We start from the raw sequence: 19,834 nt of genomic DNA on the forward strand, positions 1-19,834 counted from the left end.
GAGTTTTACTATGACTTCCCTAAAAGAGCACTTCTAAGGTATTTAGAATCTAAAGGGCCCATTTCAGTACGTTTGGGTCATGTTTTCATTAGGTCATGTTTAGCCAACTCAATATTCTTCAAAGCCCAAATTTCTGCCTACACAATAAGATAAGTGGTAGTGACTTCAATTATTACTAATAATTACTACTAATTGGTGACATCTGGAAAGTGTCAGCTGAAAAGCATGGATGATATATTTCCAATAAACATAGAGTCACTCAGGAGGAGCAAACCAGCAGTTACTGTGATATTCTGAATGTCTTTAATATCATTCAGTCCATCCTTAGGCTGAAAGAGCTTTCCCCAACATTAACAAATGACTATCTCAAAGAGGGGGTAAATTCTACTTTAGTTGGTAAAAGCCAACTACTTGGCATGTTGTAGACACTGGGTAGTAAATATATGTTGAATAAATTAATGAACAGATGATAAAGTTGACACATTCATTGAAATCGCTTGTTAGACGATCCTTAAGAGCTTTGCTATTTTCTAATGAAGTAATTTACTCTATTTTTAATCTAATCAGAAGTCAGTACATTAATGAAACTATGTATGTGTGTGTGCAGATTATGTCAGCGAAGCAAATGGAAGATGTGAATCATTCATATTATTGTGGCAATACTGGTTACATGTAAACTTGTGTGTGAGATAAATGAGCTACCAAAACTTAAGACAACCTAAATAACTGGAGGACAGGTTATCTAGAAACGTCTTCACTTGAAGTAAATAGGATAATGAAGGAGCACAGAAACAATCACTTGTTTGGGAATTTACAAAGTGGTGTCACGACATTGTGTTTTTTCTGACCCAGTACTTCCAAGGAATGAGACACAGTCCACCAATAACATTGACCAACAGAAGCCAAGTGGGCTGGGGAGGGGATAGGAATGGAGGAGTGCTTGAACAGGTGGTGCGAGTGATTCTGTGCGCTCCTCTTACTGAGAATTACTTGTCTATATTTCACTGTATTCAAAATTATAGATGTACTAATGGAAAACTTTTCCTTATTAAGTTCTTGGCTATGATGTTATAATTTTATAACAAAGATATTAGTTAATCACCACGCATTTTGAAATGTTTGCATACGTGTTATGCATACACACTATATGTGCAGAAGTTCCACTTGTATCTTTATTAGCTGGAAATTAAAACCCATCTGAAATGAATCCCAGTTTTTTTGCCTTCTAACTGCATGATCCTGAGGCGGTAACTGAACCTCCTTGATTCTCAGTTTCTAGTAAAATGGGGAAAGTTCCATATCTCATATAGTTCTTAAGTACATTCATTGAAAAAGCAGGTAGAGTTTCTGGTATGATAACTGACATATAGTACTTGCTCAATAAAATGCTCAATTAAAGTACTTGCTCTTTCCCTCATCTCAGTCAGTTGCTCACAATTAAATTTTAGTAACACTGATTGAGTGGGCAGTTTCAGTTTCTGCTGTTTATTTTCCTTTTAAAACTGGAAGAGGGTCAGCCCTGTGGCATAGTAGTTAAGTCTGGTGTGCTACTTTGGTGGCCCAGATTTGCGGATTCAGATCCCAGGTGCAAATCTACACCACTCATCAAGCCATGCTGTGGCAGTGACCCATATACAAAATGGAGGAAGATTGGCACAGATGTTAGTTCAGGGCTAATCTTCCCCAGGCCAAAAAAAAAAAAAAAAAAAAGAGGAAGATAGAAAACAGATGTTAGCTCAGAGTGAATCTTCCTCACCAAAAAAAAAAAAAAAAAAAACAATAATTAAAAAAAGACCTAGACTGGGGCTGGGGGTTCCACAGCTCCAATATTCTAATGGAACAAGAACCTTCCAGGGAACAATGCATTCACTGGAGCTGGGGACAGAGCACGTTGCAAGGTGGTGACTGTCGGGGGCAAGATCAGAGAGGTCCATGCTCCCAGGTCAAGGCTAGATCTGCCCTGTCCCTTCTTATGGCCATCTTTTGCATATTTTCCTAATCTTCACTTTTATTATCCTTTCTCTTCTCACATATTCTGTCTGAAAACAAGCAGGCTGTCAATCCAAGACATTTTTCTTCTGTCAGTCATTTTTTGCATATGAGAGACATGCTGTTTGGACCATTTCCATGTTAATCATTGGTTGCTACTTGGCCACTTGGGATATGAGTACATTCTCTTAAAGAATTGAACTAGCCCTTCCTCTAGTGGGAAGAATAGAGAATTCAATTCCTTTGCTAACCCAGCCATCTATTAGAAGGGAATGTAAAAGTAAGGATCAACTTTTCAGAATTTTGGTCCATATCCTTGCTCTGAGCCAAATATTACTTTTTAAATGAAATTTGTTTCTTGATTCTTCCCTAGAACTCATGTCTACTCCTCAGTCTTCAAACAACAGGTCATTGGAGAATTGCTCCTATTGTGTCAACTTAGATTTCCCTTTAACCTATGAATCCAGCTTTTGTGCTTGTTTATCCAATTTTCTGTTTCTTCTTTTTCCTTCCCAAAAAGAACTAGCATGTTCTAATGGATGTCCGACTTAAGGTACAAGGGCAGAAAAACTTGATTCTAGTTCATGCCTTGTTGGGATGTGGAGGGGTACAGACTTGCTCTATGCCTCATTTTCCTTATTTGCATAATGGGGATAGGAGTTTTAATATAATTTCCTCCTTTTAAACTTCCACCCTGGACAACTTTCACGATGGTCTAAATGCAAGGGCCATTCTGTCTGAGGCTGTGTGGCTCTGGATGTTCCTCTCGGGTGATGTCTGGAATGCTCCAGGTTCAAGGTGATTGGCCTTCAGACACTGCCTGCAGTGCCATTTAGTGACAGCCCAGGGGACCTGAAGGGACTGTGGTGGCTGCTTTCTCCTGGTTCATCATCCAGTGGGAGCTCCAGGGCAAATCTGATGACCATGATTATAAACATTAAGGGTCTATGCTAGATTGATGGCTCCGGATCACTTCAAGAGATTAAGTAGAAATTTAGCTTTTTGGTTGATATTAAGATTTGACATTCCAGAGTATAGGACAGAAACTCTCACTTCTAGTATTTTCATTATAAAGTGGTAATAACCATCGCAAAATTTTTCTAGGTGCCTAACTGATTAAGGAAACAACCAGTTATAAAAACTTAAACTTATTATAGCCAATCTTTAATTTTCTGTTATCTCAAAATGACCTCTTTCACAGGACTTTGATTTGAATCTTACTCCCCTGTCCTGAAAAAAAATCCTCATCTTTACTCTGCTTGGTAAGAAATTTCTTCACCTTTTTCTATGCTTATCACCATACCGCTTTCAAAATCAGCTTAGCAGAGCGACCATGACCTTTCCAACTGAAATCAAACATCTTCCTTTTTAGCAACAGGAGGTTGTGGCTTTTGGCATGAAATTACCCAAGGTGATTTACTTATTAATTTTAGCATCTTAAAACAGACTCACCCAGGCCCACCTAACTGACAAGTTCCCAGATGCTAAAGAAAAAGCTTATTTCAGAATAGAAATAACAATTTCAAATCTGAGCTGAATTTGCTTGGAGCCTTTTGATTGGTTCCTATCAGATCACTCACTTTACAGTAAATTCCAAGTCCGTGGTCAGAAAATATGTGAGTCTCAGTCAGATAGAAGAGAGCCTTCATAAAAGGAGCCACCAGCCCTGGCATTCCGCTCATCAGTGCAATGAAAACGCAGGCACTCATAAACTGGTTTCGGAATTGTCTTTCTGGGAATATCTGTATGTTGCAGAAGGCTCATTCTTCCGGTGGAATCTTCGGTGCTTTCCTGTGAGACAGCTCTCGAAGCAGGACCTGCTGTGCTGTTGTACTTTAATCACTGTGCGGCCACAGAGGGTAATATTGTATCATCCAACCAGCTGACGAGGAGAGATTAAACATTATTTCAACAGCAATACATTAAAACTCCAAATTAGTCCACGGAACCAGGGCAACCTGCAATGAACCTTTGCAATGTGACTCTGAAGCAAGATGCTGCCAGGTTGGGGACAAGATGGATTCTGAAAATGCCAGATTTTAACTTTTCTGCCTCACTGGGTTCAGTATACACTGCTGACCCAGAGCTATTCGACACAAGGAGAGAAACTAGCAGAATGTCTCTTAAAGCAAGGGTTACTAAAAGGGCTCAAAGGAAATTTATTTGAAATAGAAAGAATTACTGCTCATGGTGATTTAAAATCCTAATAGTCACCACGGGTCTCCCCTGAATGCCAGATCTCTTTGTTGAGCACTTACTGCGTACCGTTGCGACAGAAATGGAAACCCAAGGCCAAGGGCAGCCTGGAAGTCTTTTTTGTTCTTGGTTCTTCCACATGGCAGATCATATTTTTATAGTTGCAGTTCAAGTCTGCCAATTTGCATTAGCATATCATCCGCCTGATTACCAAGAAAATGTGCCTGAAGGAAAAAATCCGAGGGTGTTCATGGTCATTAGGCTTGTATCATGAGCATGAATCAGCAGTTTTGAACTGCACAGCTGGGGAAGAAACAGGCCCGGGAGCCAGCCAAGCGTGCAGGAAAACTCACTCCTGCCTGGGCGCCGGCTTCGCCACATCCGTGGTGCGTTGCATCCGCCTCTGGCTAGCGGAGGGGGTGGGGACACCCAGGGCGCAGAAGCTCCTCGTCTCGCACAGCCGTATTTTCCTGACTCCTTCACCAATTATTGCCAACTGTAGTGGCAAAGAACACATTTGACAGTAGTTATGTATGAACCCTTGCACCTGAAAGAAACAGAAATTAAGGCCAAAAAAAGGTGAAAATTCACTTACTCTGATTTGCTTTGGATATTTTATACCCTTGGTATTTGAAAGCAAAGTCAGTGGTGTGGGTGATTTATGTCACGCATCATAAATGTTTGAGATTCGAAATACTTTTAAATCTCCTCAATGCTGGCAGTAATACAGGTAATTGGCAGTCTGTTTTGTTCCATTACAAAACACCTTTTTAATTCATTCACAGAGGGAAACTAAGGCACAAGCAAGTCAAGTGACTTATCCAGAGAGGGGGTCATTTGATGGTAAGCTGGGCCTTGAACCCAGAGCTGGTTTTTCAGGGCTTTCTCACTCCGCCACAATTAACAAGGCTGTCGGTCAAAACTCTGTACTGCCTGTCTGCACCTGGGGCTGTGGCTTCGGACTAAAGCATTGCATTTCCTGGAGAGTCTGTGACTAGGGACACATGATCGATTGATCCCATCATCAGTTGTGAACCCCTAAGAGAGCTTCATTGCATTAGACTGTTTTCTAAGGAGTCAGAAAGTTGCAAGCAGTTGCCTCCAGGAGTAACACTGAAGGAAATGGGGAGGGCTAGAGCAGACATAGGATGGTGTTCAGAGCTGGGCGTGGGAGTCATGCGGATGCAGGACCCCTGAGTGTTCACCAGAGGAACAGCAAGGGAGGGAGAAAGACAATGCTTAAGCCAGACCCTACTGTCTTCGCAGTTCTGCCAGGGCTGTCCTCTCCCTGGTCTGTGTGGGGTGTCATCTTTCTGTGGCTCTCCCATTTGATTCTGTAATGCTCACAACTCCATGCTAATGAGATTATTTTGATGGCTCTCTACAAAGTCAGAATGTTCCTATTAATGGTAGAATCCTGATTTTCTGACTGTATTGGGCATAAGCTTTTTTCTGCATTGGGGCCCATTAGGAGTTTTTATTTATTTTCAAATCAAGTGGCCATATTTTGGGCCTCTTTTCAAGATGAGCTGAAACCACTAATGTGCACCACTATCAACCTGTATATTGAGAACTGCCTTCATTGCATTTCTTTTTCATTTTAGAAAAGATACTAATATTTTTTGTATGCTTCTAGAATTATTAGAATATCCCCTCATGGTAGCACAGCCGTCTTGGGAAACCAGATTTCTTATTGGGTGACGAGAGAAATAAAATATCATAAAGCTAAAACACATGTACCTTTATCTTGGCTCTAGGAGCAAAGCCACTTTGTAAAATGTGATTATAAATTATTGAAAATTTTCTTAAAACAAAAAAGTATAAAGAAAATTCATCCAGAGGAAAAAAACATCGTCATGATTTGCGTACATTTCTTAAGTGATTCATAAAGTAGAAATGAAAACAAAAATATTTTTTTAGATGCTTGTTTGTTTATAAGATATTTTTATCAAAAATAATGTACTGGGAGCTGTAACTGCTTTTACTCAAATCCAATTTAAAATTGAAAACTGAGGTACCATAATGTAGGATTCATCATCGTAAATATTAGGGACTTGGGGACCAATCATTATAGAACTGTTTCATTAAAACTTACTTGTAAGCGCATGTGTGTGCTTGGCCAGGTGTGCTGGATGGGGCAAAATCTGAAGTGAGGTGGTGCTGTTGCTGCATCTCACCTGTAAGAGCTTTTCTCCATCAGGGCACGCCAGCTAAGAAAGTATGGACACGTCCACTAGTTTTGAATGGGCTCCAAAGGAATCCCCAGTTAGAGAAAGATCTACCTGAGTGTGGAGTCATGTGACTTGAGCAATAGAAAGGTTTCTACTTGAGAATGTTTGGTGTCCTCATCTATAAAGTAGAACTATTAATAATATCAACCTCTTAGGATTAGAGTGCTGGTAGAATGCCAGCATGTGTGTGAAAACCCCTTTATAAATGTAGACTCCAGGCAAATGTCAGCTATCTTTGCTAACTAGAGGATGAAGAGGTCGTCATGGCCTGGTGGGCCACTCTGCTCTGATGGAAGTACCATATTGGTCCAAACAAGAAAGAATTCTCAACATGAAGATTGACTTAAACGTATTCAATCGGTGTGTGCGATCTTCACATATATATCAGTAGACAAAAGCAAAATTCTTCCATTTATGTAATGGCAAATGAAAAAATCAGAAAATCTGGGATAGTGTCCACTTTCCTCCACAAATTAGCTGTGTAATCTTGAGTAAGTCACTTAACCTTTCTAGGCCCTGTTTTTCTTATCTATAAAACGTAAGATTTGGATTGGGGCACATTACAGGTTCTTAAACCATGAAACAAAAAGAAATGTGACAGGTTGACCTTATAAATCTCCAAAAATTGCTCATTTAATATAGTTTAGGGCCTGATAATAATCAAGAGAAAAGAGTTCAATCAGCTTTAATTTCTCGAAAATCATGGGTTCCAAATAAGGAATATGATCCCTCCAGAGGAGAGGAAAAAGCAGAAGAGGGACATAGCACCCTGTTACGCAGTCCACAGGGAGGACACACACTTTGCCTGAAGAGACAAATGTTTTATTCAAATAGCACTTTGCCCATCTGAGGAACACTTCGCCTTGTGAAGACGATGAGGACAAGGTGATCTAGAGTTTACCTTTGACAGCCAACTTAGCACTTGAAAAGGAATGGAGCTCCCAGTCGGGAAACATTGGATAGAATTTAAGCGTCGAAAAGGAAAGTGTGATGAAGTATCAGTGATGATATTGGCCTTGTTTCTCACAATCCTGTTGGCTGAATTCACCATCTCTCCTTGGAAGTACATCTTGTCTCCTGCCTCTCAGCTGTGGCTGAGGACGAGGGAAGAATCAGAGGTGGGAAGCAGTGGGAACCCGGAGTGACAGAGAGATGTAGGAAGAGCAGTTATTAACAATCCAGTTATAAGACAGACTGGGAGAGAAAGACTTGGAGACAAAGACTTAAAGCTGAAAGCAGCTGTGGTAGTATCCATCTTGTACAGCCAAAGCACCTGTCCACCCAGAACTCCACACCCAACTTTGTCTTCATTCCCTAGATAATTGGGAGAATACAATATTTTATTCTGTGTCGGTCACATTTTTGTTTTTGTTTTTTGCTTTTGATTTTTCAGTAAGGGGAAGAATAATAAAGGGTAGGAAAGAAAAAGTAGTAAATCATTTAGGAAGAATGTAGAGGTGCCAGAAATAGTCTTTGTGGAAAGATATCATATGATATGTTTATAAGAAGGTAAAGTTTGTTGCAAAGGAAACAAAGAACAAATCAATATGAGGTAAAGGAGGTGCCAAATCATAGGAAAATGGAGAGACAGAAACATTTCTTGACTTATCAAAACAACTCGTTATTGTACTCTCTGTGCCAAGGTCTTAAGAGTCAGTACATTTATTTATATTTGCTCCTCAGACCACGATAACTATTCAATTTCAGCATTCACCTCTCCCGACAGACAAGCATTGCTTTGTTTCTAAAATATTTATGGTACATAATGCACAGATTATATTATAATTAGTCATAGTTTTCTGTAAGTAACTGACTTTTGGGTTTCTCCCACCTTGATTAAAACATTTACTTTTCTAACATTGACCCTAAGATTTTTCCAAATCCTTGGCAACACCACGTTCAAAGACACAGTGTGTGGTGCACTTAATGTCAAATGTACTTGCTGCCAGAATGATCAAGAGTTAAAAGTGAAATTGCACACAAGGGCCAACAGAGGAACAAATTGCCAACTTGCTTTACTTGAGAAGTTTGCTGCAGATAAGTGGATGGTATTCTTCTCTACAAGTGTAAATGGGTACGGTGCTTCATCATCAGACTGTCTTGTGCTTTAGCGGGTCTGCATCCAAAGATAGCTCTAAATGCACATAAATGACTCAGGCTCTGTAAGCCAGAGAGAATGACAGGACAAAGAGAGATCAGTCAATATCTCACAGAGTTGATGCCAAGAGGGTGGAAGTAAAAACTGAGAACAATCTATAGCCAGGACTGGATTTAGAAGAACATTAATAAGGAAATAAACACTGAAAATTCAGAGGGCACATATCCAAGAGGAAGCCATCTTGGCGGAAATGGTGTGGTAAAGGGTGTATGAGAAAAGTCATTTTTCTACACTTGTTATTGGTTTTACTACATTTTTGGAGATCGTCCTGAAGGAGTTAAACCGTGTATCTTAACGTCAAATGGTAACCAGTTAATGCTCATGTCCTCTTGCGCATAGACTGAAGTTGTTCGTACTTAATCAAACTTCTCTACAAGAACAGTATCTTCCACATGTCTTCAGCTTCCTAAAAGAAATTGCTGTAAAAACATAATGAATTTAATGCTCAAATCTCAAATTTGATAAAGAGGTTTGCAGTTTTATCTTTTTCATGTGAGACATTTTATTTACTCTTGTATATTGAAAGGGTTTTCAGTCCCTGGGAACTAGGACCCTCTAAGAAAATACTAAATTTTTAAAAACTTTTTTTTTAATCAGCAGATTATTCCCTATAGACCCTAGACATATGGCTGGCTGAAGTTATTTATTTATTTATTTATTATATTACATAGTCAATGCTATATTTATAATATAAGTGTGATTGGTTTTTACCTGTAGTTTAAACACAACCATTGAGTAACATTTTCCCTAGGGAGCCTCAGCAGTGAGTACCCCACCACTATTGATGTATTTCATCAACCTGACCCAGATACGCATTGGCGATCCCCCAAATGATTGGGATGGTCAATCTCTGATTGCCTGGTTACCCCTAATAGACTCAGGATACACCTCACTGGCCCCAAAAGAAAGAGAACCTAATGTCCTAATTCCAAGACTGCCTATGACAAAAGGGCACACGCTCAATGGCTTAGTCCTGTTAGCACTACTAAGTTCCACCAACAGATGTGAGGTTGGTTCTCCAGCCGGATAAGAGTGGACTCTGCTTTCTTGAGGACCCGTGAGTGCCCCCAAAATTTCACTCTCCTTTCTCAAATGTAAACATCAGAGTGTTCCTGGGAGAGGTGAGAAATTTTAATACTTTACTCTTCTCTTTGGCGAGGAAATCTTCTCTGTCAGAGGTGACATTAATACTTACTTGTGCTTTATCCATTCCTTTTGAGTCTGAGTCTCTGTGTGAAGGGCCAATTGTCTAGAGAGAAAATAGAGCCTGTTCCTGCTCTCTTTATCGAACCAGATCGTTAGTCCGTAATCAAACCAATATATAAGGAAAGGTTACTGATTTCTACCGGGAAAATAGGTCTGTAGCTTGAATAGAAATCTGAATACTCCATCTACTTTGAGGTACCAAAAACTTCTATTTCACTTTTCACAATCCCAAAGCCCTCCTGTTTATACTCCAAAGTATATGTTGACTGAATGAAAGGTAGACTTAAGAAAAAAATCTTGTTTTCTCATCACCTTTATTGTCCGATTGAGGACGATCACCTCATGTTTCACTCATTCGGTTCATCTTTCAACATGGGATTCCATCCATAACAGTTGTTGTGAAATCTCCTGAGCTTATCAACAGAGCCTGGCTTTAGAAGATGCTTCCCTGGCTTAATGGAAAGAAGGAAAATGATCTGTGCTTAGGGATTTAATTCTATTTTCATGGTGTATACCTTTCAAAGATTTCTAAGTGGAAATAGGGATTTTGTAAAATAATTTTTAAAAAATCTTTGTTCTTGCCCATGGGAGATAAGATGGCAGAAGTATGCCTTGGAGCACCCAGGGGTAGAAGAGGCAGGGTGCAATGTGAAGACACCAAAGGAGGGCGTCCTTGAGTCTCCATCAGTGCCTCTTTTCACTGAGCTGCCTTAAAGAATCCCACAATCTGAGGAAAATGTGTGGGCTTACTGTGCAAACGCAACTTCAAGATAAGCCCTCTCTCCTCTTGCAAGCACATGGCTGCCCTAAAGCCCATACTCTGTAGAAATTCTTGTAACTTATAGCTTCCTCACCTCTTTTTTCTGTGTTGTTATTGACTCATGATAAATCCTGAATTCAAGCAGTTTATAAGTGAAGAATATGAATAATGATCATATTAACAATAACGCTGGTTAAGCACTTACTATAAGCCAGACTCTGGAAAGAACCTTTTGTGCATTATCTCCCTTGTTTCTCACAGCAGCACTGTGTGAACGAGATACAATTCTTTTTCCCATAGTCATAGTTGAGAAAGAAAGCATATATAACTTGCTGAAAGTTACATAGTGAGCTGGGAGGTTAGCACAAGCTGGCCAGTGGGAAAGCCCAAGCTTGTACCCACTGTTCAATATTACCAAAATAGTAGGGAGATATTTGAGTTTTTAGAGTCTGGTCCCATGCAGTTTGATGGCTGCTGGGAAATGAAATATGAAAATAGCTTGGCTTGTGCAGGGCAGAAAAATGTTTATTCTCTTTCCTGGGCTATAGGCTGGTGACAGAAAGTAGACCCTGGAGAACAGAAGCACTTGGTTTCAAATAACGTATCTGCATTAAATATTCAGCTTTCCTGCAGCTTTATGGGAGTACACTACCAGAGGGATGGGCAGGCTGGCAAAGGCTGGGGCTTGGCACGGGTGGATCTCTACATCGGCCCTATTGAAGGCCTGATACATTATCAACTGGTGGGATCCAGAAGCGGGGCAGGAGCACACAGTCTCTCAGGAGCTGTTGCTCTTGCCTCCCTAGTTAGAGCACGATGTCAGTCAGACCTGGGCTCTGGGCTGGTGTGAAGTGATCTGGGTTAGCATCACACGGCTAATGCTCTGTAGCACCAGTCAGATGCAAGGAAAATGTGAGCTCTCCAGGTGAGCTAAATGCCAGCACTGGGAACTCAGTCCCTTTGCTCTTCCTTGGGTAGTGGGTGTGTTTATTTCCCCAGTGCTCTCTGGGAAAGAGCCAAGGTCCAGGCCTCTGGCAGAGGAAACAGAGGGATTCGAAGGGAAATTACCAAAAAACTGGCTCCAGCTAATGGTTTCTGCTCACAGATATTTGATCATTCCAAACATAAAGAGGAGGGGCAAGAGCCAAATTCACTTTGCAACTGGAGTTCTTTCGGTGTTCAGTCCCTTTGTAATATACTGTTAATGTGATTAAAATGGAGGCATTTAGACTTAAATGGTTGTTGGAATAAATTAGAGACATCAAAATTGGCAGAGTTTAGGTTTTGAAGAACACCATTCTGTCAGCTCTCTCTGAAATTTAATCACTCCAATATCAAGCTATTTTTTTCACGATGTGAAATTTGGCAGTGAGCAAAATCAACAGGGTCACTGCTTTGAAGAGGAATCTGCTGCATTTTGGCAGAGGATTGATGGAGATTCTAAAGCCTAAGGATGCTTCTTTCACAGGGCCTAAGAGAAAGCAGCTATTAATTATTTAAATCACTGCAGAGGGGGTGAAAGAGATTTGTGTGTGTGTGTTTTGTGTGTGTTTGTGTGTGTGCACACACGTAAGTCAATGTACCCAGAATCTGAAGCCAATTTGGTGAAACAGATTTTTTATGCAATCTGCTATCTTTAAACCGTTTTCCACTGGTCTTTCAAAAATAAGAAGCAGCAAAAATTCAAATAGAAAAATGGCCTTAAACATACATATGACACACACGTGACACACACACACACAGAAAGCATGCAAAGAATGAGAATATGAGAGATGCATCTGTATTTCTGTACACACATGCACGTGTGCACAATGACATTTTGGTTGCCTGAGCAGCAAGCAGAAAGCAACTTGGGAGAGTGGAGCTAGCCATGTCTTGAGGGTCTGACATGTCTCAGGCTATCTTGGGTAGCTCAGAACAAAATCTTTAAAGAAGACAAATTTGAGTGTTTCTTCGATGGCATTTATACCTCAGATGTTTGAGACTTTTATTTTTCTTGGTTTGCCGCTGTGTCCCCAGACTCCTTAAATCTAGTGTGAAAGGGCTGGAAAATAGAGGATTGACTTGTTGGCTTGTGAATTAATAAGAGTTTCTGGACCAACTATTTCCAACACATCTCCTCTTCTTTCAAACACGCACACACTCATACACACACACGCGCCCAGAATTATCCACTGTTCTATATATGTGTGTCTACCAGCTAGGAAATGACATTCATCTTCAGGGTGTTTGAAAGATTTCCCTGCAGGTTATCTAAACAGTAGCTTTGGAAAAAAATATATAGATGGCCACATTCAAATTGTCTTTTGAATGATGCCCTTGTTAGCCATGAAAATAAGCTCTTTCCCACATGCCCTGGGGCAGTACTAAAAAAGAAAGGCAGTGGCCTTAATGAAAATCAAGTTTGGGGACTAGGAGAAACTTAATATACTGTGTCCTTTCTCTGAGGTCATGACTCTATCCTCAAGAAGGTTATAGCAAATAATTTTTAGAGTTGGAAAGCTCCTCAAGGAAAATATCCACTGGGAAGAAAGCTTTAACTATATTACTCCTGCGTATGATAGGGAAGAAAATGGGGCCTTTCGTTCCCCGTGATATATCAATACCGGGCTTCTTACATCGTCAGGCAAAAGACAGTGTGGGATACGGGTTTGGGGATCAGGTTCTCTTCATTCAGGCCTTGATTCTGTCCAGTTTGTGACCTCAGGCAAGTCACTTCCCCTATTCAGGATTCTTAACTGTATAATGAGGATGAACATATCAACCTCCCTACTGTTGTAGTCAAGAAGAACAAAGAAGCTTCTTACATGGGAAAGCATTTTGAAATTAACACAGTGCTTTACAAATATAAGCCATGATGTTAGGAATTTACACAGAGGAAAACTAATGCCTGCCAGGAGAAAGCGTGGAGCTTTCTCTGAGTGAGGCAGAGGCCACGTGAGGAAGAGGCTCCTGACGAGGCAGGAGGGCCTGGGTGCCCAGGTGTGTGGCATGAGAGAGTGCCGTGAGCGCCTTGTCCATCGCCATCTGCTAGGTGCCCACTTGGTTCCAGTGCCCACAAGGTCAACGTGAGTTGACCATCCAGTCTGCTCTGTGCTGATGCCATTGTTGCTGAGAAACTTGTATTTCCGCTGTAGATTGTTTGATATGCTTTTCTATAGAGCCTGAATCCCTCATCTTTTCCCCCTTTAAGTCTTAATGTAACACAAACGCAATTATTTCATCATGATCCAAAGCCCTAGCTGCTTCTCCAGCTGACTGTAACTGCGAGTCTCTGACCTCGAAATCCGTATGAAGCCTGTCACTGGTGAGCGTTCTAACCAGAGCACAGCACTGCAGAGGGTAGTGGGAGAACTCAAGGAAAGGAGCGCTTGTGTTAATCCACGCTAGACCTTGCTAATGGAGGAAGAGAGAGTTGCTCTAAGCCTCAGATGCTCACATGAGCAAGATTCTTCCTGGGGGTAGTGAGCTGCAATGCTTTTTCTAAAAAGTTACCACCTTTTCAAGCTACTGGCCTGCTCAGTCTCCTAACGACCTAGATAGTAGTCTTTCTATAAATAGCTCATCTCGTTACACTCCTGTTTATTCTGTCTCTGTGGTTTTGTGCTTCATCCTCGCCTACTGTGCATAGATTCCTAGGATTAAAGGCAGCTTTGTACTTTTGTCCTTTGGCATAAGCAGAGCATAGGGAGGGAAGGAAGAGGATGAAGGTAATGATTCCCTCTCCACATTCACTAGCACAGCATCCTGCTTACTACCTGGCCCATTGGCCCAGAGGGGCCCGAATAAATGACAATTTTGTCAAAAATGAGATTGAACTGTTAAAAGAATATGAATGATCTACGTAAATTATAAAACCTAAGATAAATGCATATGTATATATGCATATGTATGTATGCATATGCATATAACGTATGTACATACATACTCTGTAGCTATGAATACGTTAGGAACTTTAAATAAAAGGTAAGGAAGACAATGGGTGCCATCTCGTGGAGAGACCTACCACTACATTTTCTAAATTGTCTCTACTTCACACTTTTTGTAAGCCCAAACCAATACTCCTTGGAGTAAAAAACTTTCTTCCTACCTTTCCAAGTTGTTGATCCAAATCGTAAGGTAGCCACTACATAAAAAACGTCATGGCCCCATGTGCCAGGATACACCTTAGAAGAGGAACTGTGTTCATGGAAATGGGTGTTGTGGTGACTCAGTAGAAAACACATTCACTACTGGCCCGAAGTCAGGCAAAAGTCTCAAAAGTTTTGAAATTAAAGAAAATTATGATAAGAGACTCTAGGACTCAGGGCGTTTTATTGGTCACATTGCCTTGTGCCCCACTGATGTTGCTGCAGCCACTAGTCCCCGCAACGTAATCCCCTCACACTGTTCACACACTGTCCATGCACAAAAGCTCAGTCAATCAATCCTAAGGCAAACACTTCTACTTTCTCTCGGTAAACTGGCCTCACAATCTGGTAGCCCATCTACATGTCTGGTCCTATAAGCAGTAGTAATGCTCTACTGGATAGCTGCCTTAGACACGTACACGGCAAACGCCTGCTCATCCTCTGTTGTGTCTAGATATGCATAAGAAGGTGAACTTACCTTTTCCTGGTGCAAACATGGCCAGAGATACAGGTTCTCCTTCTGATGGGTGAGTCTATAGTGAAACAGGGTTTCTGCTAAATGTTATGTGAACACCATGAACTAATAGGAGCTCGTCACTCATCACAGTGGAGGGAGGTGTTTTTGCAGCTATTACACGAATAAGGAATGGAGAAGAGTAGCCACACCAGAGTTAGTGACAATGAGTGAGAAAAGGGCACCATTAGTGAGAGAAGTTTATGTGTATCCTTTCATTCACTCAACAAACATTATGGCGTGATTACAGTGTGCATAGCCTGCACTATGGGGAATGCAAGAGATCAAACAGGCAAGAATCGACAGAATGCCCTGACTTCAAGGTGCTTGCGTTCTAGGGGAAATACAGACAATAATTAAGTAAAATATACTGTTTGTTAAAGGATAATTAGAGCTAAGGAGAAAAATAAAGCAGGAAAGGGGAAGGGGGAACATTGAGGGGGAGAATGTCACAATTTTACATCAGGTAGCAAAGGAAGACGTGGAGAACGTGATATTTGAGCTGAAGTTTGAGAGACGTCGGGCAGAAGGATGTTGGGGCAAAGACCGTGAGGCAGGACTATGCCTGATGTCAAGAAACAGATTTCCAGGTACCAGATGCTAGATTAGGCTCTTTTTCACATTTTATCTCATTATGCCCTCTCCACAAGACTGTAAGGTAGAATGTAATCTAAATCCCATTTTATTTATTTATTTATTTATTTATGTGAGGAAGATTGGCCCTGAGCTAACATTTGTTGCCAATCTTCCTCTTTATGCTTGAGAAGATTATCCCTGAGCTAACATCCGTGCCAATCTTCCTCTATTTTATATGTGGGATGCTGCCACAGCATGGCTTGAGAGGCAGTGCTGAGCCCATGCCTGGGATCCAAACACGTGAACCCCAGGCTGCCCAGGCCGCTGAAGTGGAGCACACGAACTTAACCACGATACCACCGGGCCAGCCCCAGAAATCCCATTTTACAGATGAGAAAGCCAGCACAGCAGGAGGCTGTCCAAGGCACCAAAGCTGGTGATTGGTGGACTTAGGTTGGTGCCCGGCCTGAGCCTAATGTTTCTATACGCTAAGCACCGTAGCTGATCAAACGGGTCTCTCCTGGAGGTTGGGCTGGAGGAGTTGCGGTGGGCTCAGAAGGGAAGTGTTAGGTCAAAGCCCGGAAACACCTAAGGATTTTTTTTTTAATTTTGTAGAAAACAATTGGTACTTTCTCTACAGACTATGTTCTTTTCTTAAGTCCACGTATAGAATTTCAGTGTGTAATCACATCTGATTTTCCACATTTTTGTACTTAAATCACACCTTATAAATAGAATTGAATATTGTAACAGCATATAGACCCATAGCTTCAATTACCAACCCGATGATGCTCCAGCTGGGATCGTTCAGCACTCTTGAAGGGGAGAAATGGGGAAAATAAAGAAACTGTGTGCCCACCATACCACAGAGCAATCCAGCCTTGTTCCACTATTTCAGGTGGTTTGGGTATTAGATTTACGCTCAGCGTTGAGAAGAAACAAATACCAGTAGCACATGCTCAGAGCAGAGATGTACGGAGGAGCACGTTCTATTCGCCCACACCATAGACACAGCCCCACACACAGCTCACATTACCAGTCATTTGCCACTGGGGGCAGGCAGCACAGCCACCGGCAAGCGCTGCCTGCAGCCTGTCCTGTCTCCCAGGAGGGATTTCTTTTGCCCAAGCCTGGGAACAATCTGAGTAGGGTAGTGGTTGAAGGGGACTGTTGACCTGGTGTTGGTGCTGCGTCCTAATGACTCTGCATGTTACATGACTCTCGTTCCAGGCCGGGTAGGGCTGACTTCACCTTTCCCACGGTGAGTGGGACCAACGCGTCCCATGCTTAAACGTGATGAGGTCATTTTCTCACGTTATATTTCCCATTGTTCTTTAGAAGGCGCTTTACAATCACTGGTCTTGCTGTCGTGCAATAGTGTTCTCATTCCCTCAGAGTCACCAGGCTGGTCATCAAGGGTACCTGGAAACTCGCCACTGACAAAGTCACAACCAAAATGTCACAGGGAGAGTCAGTTCTAGGCTGAAGCCTTTCAGAGAAGATTTAATCCTCTTTTTGATATCCTATTTCAATATCTAACAACAGCAATAGAAATGTTTCTGGAACCTAATTTATATTCCTCTTGCTGTTCTTTAAAGTTTCTTTTTTCCCCTATTTTTGAGAGAATAGTTACAATTTCTAAGGTTAATTCATTGTCTGCTTGAAAACCATTAAATTGTCCTAAAGAATCTGGTTTCACCTCACAGTGAGGTCTAGAAACCCCATTTTGTGCTCTCTGTTTTAAAAAGTGATAGATGTTAGACATATCCTGTTCTTTCTCTTTCTGTTTTCTTTTTATTTTTTGGTTTTTATCTCATTGGCGTCCTTCTGTCTCTTGTAGAAGAATCCTCATTATTTAAAGAATCGGTGCTCATGGAAAAGCCTGTCCATAATTTTAGCATGGAGGGTTCTGCCATAAGCACAGCTACAGCCCACCGGTTTGGATGGCGAGATGGTGATTCAGAGGGGAACCACGGTGTACAGGAAAATGATAGGGTAACAAGGGAGAGGCGGGGAAGTGAGCCTCCTCAGAGATGGGAGCTCCAAAAAGGCTATTGTTGGCCCTGCCCCAAACTGAAGTAGTTTCCTTTGCCGCCCCTTCTGGATGGAACGCCTTCCTGTCCCACTCCCTGGGTCCTGCTACCTTCAGGTTCTTTTTCTGGTTCCTCTCTCCAGATTTGCAAATAGGAAATAGTACTAATGACAGCTACCATTACTTGAGCATGTGTGACATTTAAACCCTTCTCATTGTTAATCCTTGTAAAAATCCTGCATTTAGCTCAGAAGGAAAGAAATCCAGAGACTAAGAGATCTGTCCAATTTACACAACTATGAAATGGCAGAGCTGGAAATTAGACCCCAATCGGGCAGCCTCTGAAGCCTGTCTTTCTTCCATACTGTGTATAGAGTAGTCTATGCCTGAGTTACAGCCTGTCCTCGAACCATTGGCATTTTAATCATGAACACATTCAAAAGGAATAAATTCTGAAGTCAGACTGCCAGACCCTGGAGAGGAAACAGCTCTAGATTTTAGGGATCTTCTCAGCGTCCATCCTGGAGGCAGGGTTTTGCCCTCGTTCATGTCAGTTCAACCAGCGCTTAGGGAGCACGTACATCTGTCAAGCCCTGCGCTGGCCTCTGGAAATGATAATGTGATTGCTATAAACCACACTTCCTTCTCTCTCCCTTAATAGCCTACGCCTTCTTTTCTGGAACGTTCAAGCTGTGGAGCAATGTTTTCAAGCCCTTGTTCTTCTTTTTTATTAAAAGTAATTCTTATCTCACCTTAGCAGAATCCTATGATATCAGTTACCAGGGGGATTTAAATTTTTATTTCCATATTCAATTTTGACTGCATTTTTCAAATCTAAATCTGATCTGTTCATCCTTTAGAATTAACTGTAGCATCTGAAAGATAGTTTTTAGTATGCTTGGTATTTGGCTTATGCTGAAATAAAGGATGTTACAGAGTGTAAAATTTATCACCAAATTAAACCACTAGAAGCCTGCAAAGAGTCACAAAAAACCCAAAACCTTTAATTTGGCAAAACTAGTCCGTTTTCCGTGGACACTGACTGATTCAGTTACTGAGGGCATTTTTCTTGTTTCTCAACTTTTTAATCGATTTTAATCCAAATGAGACAAGATCAGTTTCTTCATCTGCTCCCTGTATGATTTTTAGAATTTTCACCTTTTCTGTGGTTCTCCCAGAGTATAATTTACTTGTACATTATTCATCTTAAAATGTAGTGTTCAGAGTTAAAGATGGTATCTCAGCCAGGGGCCCACAGCACAGGAGTTTGTGATGATTGCATTTATCTGGAAACCACTTTTTATGCTGCCTTACATGGTGTCCTCTTGTTTAGCAATTCTCTCACCAAATCGGTGTATATTGAGCTAAACCAGCAAAGATGTTTTCCTCACAAATTCCTTTAAAACCAATTCTCTTCCACCATTAAAATTAAAATCAATTAAATTAAATTTAAAAAGCATACCTTTAAAAATCCTCAAAAGGAGAACTTTCTATTCATGCTCATGAAATTTCATCTTGTTAGTGTCAATATATCTTCTAAGCCTTTGAGATGGTTTTGAATCTTGGTGGCCATGGGGAAGGTGCTGGTACTGATAAAACAAAATTAGCCATGTGATGAAAATGGTTGAATTTAAATGAAAGGTACATAGGGGCTCATTCTACCATCCTATTTTTGCATATGCTTGAAATTTTCCAAAATAGAATGTAAAAAAGCCCCCAAAAAACACCACGCATTATCTTCCTGCTTTTATTAGTCTTAACTATCTCATCTAACACTACAGCAGAAAATTTGCTCAGTGTTTTGCTGAAATCTAAATATATTTTGTCGACGACATTCCTCTTGGTTAATTGTCTTATAAATTTCAGAATTCCCCAGAAATTGGAATTAAGTAGTAAAAAAATAAATGAAAAAGAAATTTTAAAATTTATCCAAATCTCTGTTAGTTTGGTTTCCAATCTTGGCCATAACTTTCTTACATAGAACAGTAGTCCCTTGTAATTTTACCACTGTCATAGCATCAAAATTGTACATTTATGTATAT

At 40.9% G+C, this 19,834-nt stretch overlaps 1 long non-coding RNA gene across 3 annotated transcripts in view; it reads left to right on the forward strand.

Annotated features, from left to right (window-relative positions):
- The window catches only part of LOC103564470 (uncharacterized), a 280,693-nt gene that overhangs the window by 211,657 nt on the left and 49,202 nt on the right, over positions 1 to 19,834 (forward strand). The gene's annotated exons all lie outside the window — the stretch shown is intronic.

The sequence above is a fragment of the Equus przewalskii genome, chromosome 32 (assembly GCF_037783145.1).
Source record: "Equus przewalskii isolate Varuska chromosome 32, EquPr2, whole genome shotgun sequence".
Classification (NCBI taxonomy): Eukaryota; Metazoa; Chordata; class Mammalia; order Perissodactyla; family Equidae; genus Equus; species Equus przewalskii.